Below are 10,943 nucleotides of genomic sequence, written 5' to 3' on the forward strand. Positions count from 1 at the left end.
TCCTGTGTCTGTGCTGCCATTATCATTCTGCCATCATTCTCTGCTCTCTCAGAATCTCCCATCATTCTGCAGCTTTCTCCAAAATGCTTCCTCTTCTAAAGGGTTAATGTTACCACTAACAATTGGTGGGTCACATCTCCATGGGAGCAATCAAAATACTCCCAGCCAGCAATATTGAATGAGGATTAAAGGACATGGTTTATCTGAGGTCCACCACAGATTCAATCCAACACACTCCATGCTTTGGACCCCATAAAGACATGTCTTTTCCAAATGCAATGCATTCAGAAAGCCTTAAACCACTTTAGTAACAAAACAAACACAATACAAAGTCAGAAACAGTACAAAATCTCATCAAGATCTATTACAGGCATGGTCTGTCCTAACGCAAAATGCTCCTCTGGCTCTGGGCCTGTAAACCTCAGAACAAGTTGCTTTCTGTTGATATACAAAAGAGGAACATTCATAGGATACATATTCCCATTTCTACAGGGAGAAATTGGAAGGAACACAGGGGTCACCAGACCCAAGCTGTTTCAATAAACTGTAGGGCAAACTCCATTAGATTTCAGTGTCTTCTGAAAGTTTATCTTTGGGGCTTTAGGAAGTGGCAGTCCCACCCTTTCCAATGGCCTATGCAGTGTCCTGCCTCTCTCCAAATGCAACCTTGGGAGACATTGGGGAGAACACAATTTTCTCGGCTCCACCCTCTCCAAGCATCAAGGCTGCACCCAGGCACTCTGCCATCTCTGGGGCATATACTCAACCCCACCATGTTGTGGAAGCCAGGCTCTCCCTAAACCCAAAGGAATGTTCTCCATCCTCTCTAAGGTCTGAGGCTGCATGGCTTTTCCACTGCAATAAGGTGGAAGGCCTTCAGGTCAAACTCACCCTCTCCACATACTTGGTTTGCTCTCCTGTTCAAAGTTTTCTTGACTCTAGACATTAGCTTCCATTCTGAAGCCTCTGAAGTTATTCTTCCTCCAATATGTTTCTTCTCTGTCCCTCTCAGTTCCTGACTGGCATTGATTTTCTTTATACAGATTCCACAATACTCTCATTGGCTTTCTATGAAGTAGCCTCAGATCATGCCCAACAGTCATAAGGAATTCCTGGATAATCCTTCCAAAATAACTCCATATCCAATCCAAGCTTTCTCTGAAATGGTTGGCTGATTCCACATTTGGATAAATTCTCATATAGGGCACTCTTCTCTGAGGTCTCTCTTCCTGGAAGCCCAGAATTTTCCAGAACATCAATTTCTGGTTTCTTTGTACCCAAGCATAATTTTCTTAGTTAGACTCTTTACTGTCACATTTCACTATAAGTTGTGAGGAGAAACCAGGCTGCACTTTTCACATTCAATTTGGAAATCTCTTCTGCTAAATATCCAAGTTCATGGCTTTTGAAATCTCTCTCTAGCCAAAGGCACTACTCAATTTTGACAGATTATCTGCCATTTTAAAACATGATCACCTTCCTTCTAGTTTGCAATAACACATGCCTCACCTCTGTTCAAGGCCCTATCAGAAGTATCTTTAGAGTACACATTTCTATCAATAGTCTCTACAACTCCTCCAAAATCTTCCCCTTATCTATTTAAAAAGCCATTCCCACATGCTTGGTATTTGAAAACACTGCAGCATCTCAATTCTGGTACCAAAATCTGTTTATGTGCTAGTTGCTGGAATACAATATATCAGAAAGGAATGGCTTTTTAAAAGGGAAATTTAATAAGTTTCTAGTTTACAGGTCTAAGGCCACAAAAATTCAAGGATATAGAAATGTTCAATCAAAGGCATCCAGGGGAAGATACTTTGGTTCCAAAAGGCAAAAGATGTTCAGGAAAGGCACATGGTGAACACGGTGATGTCTTCTATATTCCTTTCCCCAGGCGTCTTGCTTCATGAAGTTCCCCAGGGTCACCGTCCTTCTTCTTTCTCCAAAGGGCACTGGCTGATGGTCTCTATAATTCTTATGTCTCTGCTGCTCTTGTTATTCTGTTGCCATTAGCTGCTGTTGTAGTTTGCTAGCTGCTGGAGTGCATTATACCATAAACAGGATGGTTTTTAAAAGGGGGAATTTAATAAGTTATTAGTTTACAATTCTAAGACTGAGAAAATGTCCCAATTAAAATAAGTCTATAGAAATGTCCAATCAAAGGCATCCAAAGAAAGATACCTTGGTTCAAGAAGGCCAATGAAGTTCATGGTTTCTCTCTCAAGTGAAATGGCACATGGCAAACACAGTCAGAGTTTCTCTTTCATCTGGAAGGGCACGTGGCAAACACAGCACCATCCTCTAGCTTCTTCTATTCTAGCTTCTGGTATCATGAAGCTCCCCAGGAGGCGTTTTCCTTCTTCATCTCCAAAGGTCGCTGGCTGGTGGATGCTGCTTCGTGGTGCTACAGCATTCTTTGCTCTCTCTGAATCTCCCATTCTCCAAAATATTTCCCCTTTTATAGGACTCCAATAAACCAATCAAGACCCACCCAAATGTGTGGAGACATGTCATCACCTAATCCAGCTTAACAACCACTATTGACTAAATCACATCATCTGAGGGAGATGTATAATTGGAATAGACATACTGAGCAACTGTCAGAATCCCCACATTGGCTCTCCAACTCGTGCAGTGAGGGCTGTTATGGTGGTAAATGCCAAGAGGAGGCCACTAGAACTGCCCTTACTAAGCAAAATAGTAAGTCAGAAGCAATACTGGATTCCTGGAGGGATTCAGAGATTATTGTCACTCTTAAGGACTTGAAGGATGCAGGGGTGGTGAATCCCACCACATCTCCATTCCTCTTATTTGGCCTGTGCAGAAAACAGATGGGTCTTTGAGGATGACAGTGGATTATGGTAAACTCAACCAGGGGGTAACTCCAATTGCAGCTGCTTTTCCAAATGTGGTATCATTGCTCTAGCAAATCAATACGTCCTCTGGTACCTGGTATGCAGCTATTGATCTCACAAATGCTTTTTTCTCAATAGCTGTTAGTAGGGACACCAGAAAAAGTTTGCTGTCAGCTGGAAAGGTCAGCAATATACTTTCACTGTCCCATCTCAGGGGTTTGTCAACACTCCAGCACTATGTCATAATCTTGTCTGCAGGAAACTTGATCGTTTCTCCCTCCCACAAGACATCACATTGGTCTATTATATTGATGATATGTTGATTGGACCTAGTGAGCAAGAGGTAGCAACTAGTCTAGACTCACTGGTAAGGCACTTGCATGTCAGAGGATAGGAGATAAGTCCAACAAAAACACAGGGGTCTTCCACCTCAGTGAAATTTCCAGGTGTCCCATGGTATGGGGCATGTCGAGGTATGTCTTTTAAGGTGAAGGATAAGTTGCTGCATCTGGCCCCCCCATGACCAAAAAAGAGGCACAATGCCTAGTTTGTCTCTTTGGATTTTGGTGACAACATATTCCTCATTTGGGTGTGCTACTCTGGCCCATTTATTGAGTGACCAGAAAAGCTGCTAATTTCTGTGGGGACTTTCCCAAGAGGGGGCTCTGTGACAGGTACAGGCTGCTGTACAAGCTTCTCTGCTACTTGGGCCATATGATCCAGCAGATCCAATGGTGCTGAAATGTCAGTGGCAAATAGAGATGCTGTTTGGGGCCTGCCAAACACTGTAGGAGGATCACAGTGCAGACCCTTAGGATTTTGGAGCAAAACCTTACCATCTGTTGCAGATAACTACTCTCCTTTTGAGAAACAGCTTTTGACCTGCTGCTGGGTGTCAGTAGAGACTGAGCACTTAACCATGGGCCACCAAGTTACCATGGAACCTGAGTTGCCTATCATGAGCTGAGTGTTGTCTGACCCACCAAGCCATAAATTTGGGCGTGTGCAGCAGCACTCTGTTGTAAAATGGAAATAGGTGTATACGAGATAGGGCCAGGGCAGTACCTGAAGGCACAAGTAAGTTACATGAGGAAGTGGCCCAAATGCCCATGGTCTCCATTCCTGCCACATTACCTTCTCTTTCTCAGACCAGACTTATGGCCTTTTGGGGAATTCCTTACAGTGAATTAGCTGAGGAAGACAAAACTTGGGCCTGGTTTACAGACGGTTCAGCATGATATGCAGGTACCACGCAAAAGTGGACAGCTACAGCACTACAACCACTTTCTGGGGTGTCCTTGAAGGTTGGTGGCGAAGGGAAATCCTCCCAGTGGACAAAACTTCGAGCAGTGCGCCTGTTGTCATTATGCTTGGAAGGAGAACTGGCAAGAGGCACATCTGTATACTGACTCATGGGCTGTTGCTACTGGATTGGCTGGATGGTCAGGGATTTGGAAAGACCATAATTGGAGAATTGGTGACAAAGAGGTCTGGGGAAGAAGTATGTGGATAGACATTTCTAAGTGGGCTAAAAACAGGAACATATTTGTATCCCATGTGAATGTGCACCAGATGGTGACTTCAGCAGAAGAAGGTTTTAATAATCAAGTGAGTAAGATGACCTGTTCTGTGGATACCAGTCAGCCTCTTTCCCCAGCAACTCCTATCATTGCCCAATGGGCTCATGAACAAAGTGGTCACGGAGGTAGAGATGGAGGTTATATATATGGGCTCAGCAACATGGACTTCCACTCACCAAGGCTGACTTGGCTACAGCCACTGCTAAGTGCTGAATCTGCCAGCAGAAGAGACCCATCTTAGGCCCCAATATGGTACCATTCCCCGAGGTGACCAGCCAGCTTCATGGTGGAAGATTAATTACATTGGACCACTCCCTTCATAGAAGGGGCAGCAATTTGTTCTAACTGGAATAGACACATACTCTGGATATGGGTTTGCTTTCCCTGAATGCAATTCTGCCAAGTCTACCATCTGTGGCTTGCACAATGCCTTATCCATCATCATGGTATTCCACATAGCATTGTTTCTGATCAACACAATTCACAGCAAATGAAGTGCAGGAATGGGCACATGCTCATGGAATTCTCTGGTCTTACCATATTCCCCATCATGCAGAAGCAGCTGGATTGATAGAACAGTGGAATAGCTTTTTGAAAACTCAATTATGGTGCCAACTTGTTGGCAATACCTTGAAGGGCTGGGGAATGTTCTCCAGGAAGCTGTTTATGCTCTGAATCAGTTCCTGCTCTATGGTGCTGTTTCTCCCATAGCCAGGATCCATGGGTCCAGGAACCAAGGGGTGAAAATGGGAGTGGTACCACTCACTATTACCCTTAGTGATCCACTAGAAAAAGTTTTGTTTCCTGTCCCTGTGACCCTGAGCTCTGCTGTTCTACAAGCTTTAGTTCCAAATTGGGGTTGCTTCCATGAGGAGAAACAATGATTCCATTGAGCTGGAATCTAAGACTGCCACCTTGTCACTTTGGGCTACTCTTACCCCTGGATTAACAAGCTAAGAAGGAGATTACATTATTGTCTGGGGTGATCGACCCTGACTATCAGGGGGAAATAGGACTGCAACTACACAATGGAGGTAAAGAAGAGTATTTTTGTAATATAGGAGATCCCCTAGGGTGTCTTTTAGTACTACTATACGCTGTGATTAAAATCAATGGAAAACTGCAACCCAATCCAGATAGGACTACCAATAGCTCTGGAACTTCAGGAATGGAGGTCTGGGTCACCCCATCAGGCAAAGAACCACAGCCATCTGAGGTGCTTGCTGAGGGTAAAGGGAACATGGAATGGGTAGTGGAAGAAGGTAATGATAAATATGAACTATGACCATGTGATCTCTTACAGGAAAGAAGACTGTAATGCTGTTTTGTTCCTGTTATACTATTTAAATTGTAAGATATCAAGTTTAAGAATGAATATTACTCAAGGGCTTGCACCTTATTCTAGAGAGATTTAATGTGTTTCCAGTTATATGCAGGACAGTTGAATATTGTTAGGTGAAAGAAAAAAATGTGTGTTTTAGAAATTATGTATGATTTAAGGTGATATGTATAGCTGCCAAATTGACAAGGGGTGGCCTGTCATGGTCAGGTTCATCTGTCAATTTGGCCAAATGGTGATACCTGTTTGTCTAGTTGGGCAAGTGCTTACCTGTCTGTTGCGATGAGGACATTTCATAGAATTAAATCATGATCATGTCAGCTGCATCCACAACTGATTACATTTGTTACCAGCCAATGGGAATATCTTATGCAATGAGTGATGCTTAATCTATCATCGAAGCCTTTTATGGAGGATTCAGAAGAAACAGGCTCTCTTCCTGCTTCAGCCGGAGAGCCTCTCCTGTGTAGTTCATCCAGACTCTCCATTGGAATCGTCAGCTTCACAGCCTGCCCTGCAGATTTTGGACTCTGCATTCTAATGGTTATGTGAGACACTTTTATAAATGTTATATTTTGTGAGTGGTTCCTGTTGATTCTGTTTCCCTAGAGGACCCTAACTAATACACTCCTAAAGGGTTCCAGTATGCAACCCCACCTTAAATAGGTGGAGACACATCTCTATGGAACCCATCTAATCAAAAGTTACCACCCATAATTGGGCAGATCACAACTCCATGGAAACAATAAAAAATATTACATGCAGCAACACTAAAAAAAGGATTAAAGGATGTATCTTTTGGGGGTATACAACATATTTAAGCTGGCACAGTGATGATTGAATGAAGTGAAAAAGTTTGAGTCCTTCAAGTTGCCTGATATCTATGCAATGTGCTTTGTATCCTTGAAAAAAGCTCTATGATGTTCCATTAATGGAACATCCTGCTGAAGCAGGAAGAATGACTGTCTCTTCTGAATTCTGCTTAAAGCCTTCTGCTGATTAGATTAAGTGTTACTCATGGCAAAAGATGCTCCCCTTAGCTAATAACAAACACAGTCAACTGCAGATGCAGCCAGCATAATCATGATTTAAGGCCATTAACTAACCTCATAGGAACAGACAGGCCAGCAGCTGCCTGAACAGAGAACCAGGCACCACCAACTGGCCAAGTTGACACATGAACTTGAGTATGGCAGTCCACCTCTTGCCAACTTGGCAGCTATGCACATCACCTTAAGCCACACTTAATTTCTAAATAGAAAACAATAACAGGCACATTTTTCCTAGTCTACCAATTCTCAACTGTCCCATATACAAACAGAAACACATTAAATCTCCACAGAATAGGGTGCAGGTCCATGGGTAATATTCACTCTTAAACTTGATATCTTACAACTTAAATGTTGTAGCATGAACAAAACAGCCTTACAATCCTCGTTTCTGTAACTGGTCATATGGTCATAGTTCATATTTCTCAATGCCTTCTTCCACTGTTCATTCCATGTTCTCTTTACCCTCAGGAAGCACTTCAGTTGACCATGGTTCTTTACCTGGTAGGCTGCCTGAAACTTTCCTGCCTGAAGTTTCAGAGCAATTGGTAGTCCTGCCTGGATTGGGCTGTTGCAGTGTTCCATTGATTTTAATCACAGGGCACCATAGTACTATAAGATCCCCTATGGGTCTCCTATATTCCAATAAATCTCTTCTTTATCTACATTGTATAGGTGCAGTTATATTTCCTCCTGAGTGTCTGGATCAAACACTCTAGCCGGTAAAGTAATCCTCTTTGTGGTTTGTGGTTCCAGGGTTATGAGTAGACCAAAGTGACCAAGTGGATGTTTTAGATTCCAGTTCAAAGGAATCATTGATTCTCCTAGTGGAAGCACTCCTACCTCTGGAACTAAAACCTGAAAAATAGCAGAACTCAAAGCCACAGGTACAGGAAACAAAAATTTTCCCAATTGATTGCTAAGGTTAATAAAGAGTGGTGCCACTCCCATTTCCACCCTTGGTTCCTGGGCCCATAGATCCTGGCTATGGGAAAAACAGCACCACACAATGCATGCTGATTCAGAGCATACACAATCTCCTGGTGAATGTCATCCCAGCCCTACAAGGTATTGCCACCTAGTTGGCACCATAATTGGGTTTTCGAAAAATGATTCCAATGTTCTATCAATTCAGCTGCCTCTGGATGATGGGAGTAATAAGAGCAGAGAATTCCATTAGTATGTGCCCATTCCCACACTTCATTTGCTGTGAAGTGGGTTCCTTGATCAGAAACAATGCTGCATTGGATACCATGACCTTGGATAATGCATTCTATTAGTCCATGGATGGTAGTTTGGCAGAAGCATAGCATGAAGGGAAAACAAATGTGTTTCCAGATTATGTGTCTATTCCTGCTAGAACAAATTGCTGTCATTCTATGATGGGAGTGGTCCAATATAATCGATCTGCCACCATGTAACCAGCTGATCACCTGAGGTATATCAGGTATTTCACCCTGGCGCCATATCAGGGGCTGAGTGTGGGTCTTGCTACTGGCACACAGGGCAATCAGCAGTGGCTGTAGCCAGGTCAGCCTTGCTGAATGAAAGTCTACATTGCCCAGCCCATGTATAACCTCCATCCCTACCACCATGAACCCTTTGTTCATGAGTCCATTGGGCAATGACAGGAGTTTCTGGGAATAGAGGCTGACTGGGATACACAGAACAGCTTGTGTTCTTATCCACTTATTATTAAAACTTTCCTCTGCTGAACTCACCCTCTGGTGTGCATTCACATTGGACACAAATATCTTCATGTTTTTAGCCTACTCAGAAAGGTCTAACCACATATCTCTTCTCCAGATCTCTTTGTCATCAACTTTCCAATCATGCATTTTCCAATTCCCTGACCACCCAGTCAAACCATTAGCAACAGCCCAAGAGTCAGTATACTAATGCATTTCCGGCCAGTTTTCCTTCCAAGTAAAATGAACAAACAGGTGCTGTTATTGAAGTTCAGCCCACTGGGAAGATTTCCCCTCACTACTCTCCTTCAGGTGCATCCCAGAAAGAGGTTGTAGTGCAGCAGCTGTCCACTTTCAGGTGGTCCTGCATATCATGCAGAACCATCTGTAAACCAGGCCCAAGTTTTCTGTTCCTCAGTCAATTCACTGTAAAGAACTTTCCAAGAGGCTATGTCTCTGATCTGGTAAAGAGAAGAAAATGTGGCAGACATTGGGCACTTGGCCACTTTTTGGCCATTGTGAAGACAATGGGCATTTGCCTGGGCCACTTCCATATGTAACTTATTTGTGCCTTCAGGACTTCCTCTGCCCATATCTCATATATGCCATTTATATTGTATGATGGAGTGCTGCAGTGCATGTCCAAATTTACGGCTTGGTAGGTCAGACAACATCTAGCTCATGATAAGCAACTCAGGTCTCATGGTTATTTGGTGGCCCATGGTTAAGCATTCAGTCTCCACTAAGGCCCAGTAGTAGGCCAAATAGAGACACATCTCTATGGAATCCATCTAATCAAAAGTTACCACCCATAATTGGGCAGATCACAACTCCAAAGGAAGGTAGTCATCTGCAGCAGATGGCAAGGCTTTGCTCCAAAATCCTAAGGGCCTGCATTGTGATTCTCCTATAGGGTCCTGCCAAAGGCTTCTGACAGCATCTCAACTTGCTGCTGACACTTCCAGCACCATTTAATCAGCTGGATCATATGGTCCATGTGGCAGGGGAGCTTGTACAGCAGCCTGCACTTGCCACAGAGCCTCCTATTCTGGTCCCCACTCATTATTAGCTGCCTTTCTTCTCACTCGAAAAATGGGTTGGAGTAAGTACCCAAATGAGAAATGTGTTGTCACCAAAATCCAATGAGACAAACTAGGCGTTGTGTCTCTTTCTTGGTCATAGAAATGACCAGATGCAGGAACTTATCCTTCACCTCAGAAGGGGTATCTCAACATGCTCCAAACCACAGGACACCTAGAAATTTCACTGAGGTGGAAGGCCCCTGTATATTTGTTGGATTTATCTCCCATGCTCTGACATGCAACTGCCTTAACAATAAGTCTAGAGTAGTTGCATTTTCATGCTCACTAGGTCCAATCAACATGATATCATCAATATAATGGACCTGTGTTATGTCTTATGGGGGGGGAGAAATGATCAAGATCCCTACAGACAAGATTATGACATAAGGCTTGAGAGTTGGCATACTCCTGCTAGGACAGTGAAAGTACACTGCTGACCTTACCAGCTGAGAGAAACTGTTTCTGGTGGTTCTTACTAACAGCCATTAGAAAAAAGCATTTGCCAGATCAATAGCTGCATACCACATATCAGGGGATGTTGATTTGCTAAAGTGATGATATGACATCTGGAACAACAGCTGAAAATGGAGTTGTCACCTTGTGAGCTTATTATAATTCCCTGTCATCCTCCAAGGGCCATCTATCTTCTGCAAAGGCCAAATAGGAGAGTTGAATGGGGATTGTATTGGGAATACCACCCCTGCATACTCTAGGTCCTTTAAAGTGGTGGTAATTTTTGCAATCCCTCAATTAATCTGGTATTGCCTCTGATTTATTATTTTGCTATGCAGGGGCAGTTCTAGTGGCTTCCACATGTCCTTTCCTACTATAGTAGTCCTCACTCCATGATTTAGAGAGCCAATGTGGGTATTCTGCCAGTTTCTCTGTATGGCTACTTCAATTATGCATTCTGGAACTGGAGAAATAACTACAGAATGGGTCTGGTGCCCACTGGATCCACTATGACATGGACCTAAGCAAAAACACTATTGATGAAATGACCTCCATAAACTCCAACTCTGATTGGTGGACCAGAGTGAAATTTTGTATCATGGAATTAATATCACTTTTGAAACAGTGTCTAATACTTCCCCAAATGTCTGATCATTTTCTATTCCAAAATGCAGCTATCCTTGTAATAGACTATGAGTACCCTTGGGGAAAGTTCGGAGGAGGATTAACAGTATAAATTTGTGGTAATGTGACAGGGTCTTCCCAAAAGGGACCTGACCTCCCCCTCATTCAAGGATCTTTGGAATGATAAACTGTCTCGTCTGGAAATTGACGAAGGTGCCAAGACCCTCAGTTTTTGTAATTCAAGTTAAACTTCTGTTCAACTGACCTAGAACT

Source organism: Tamandua tetradactyla, chromosome 2 (assembly GCF_023851605.1).
Source record: "Tamandua tetradactyla isolate mTamTet1 chromosome 2, mTamTet1.pri, whole genome shotgun sequence".
NCBI classification, from domain to species: domain Eukaryota; kingdom Metazoa; phylum Chordata; class Mammalia; order Pilosa; family Myrmecophagidae; genus Tamandua; species Tamandua tetradactyla.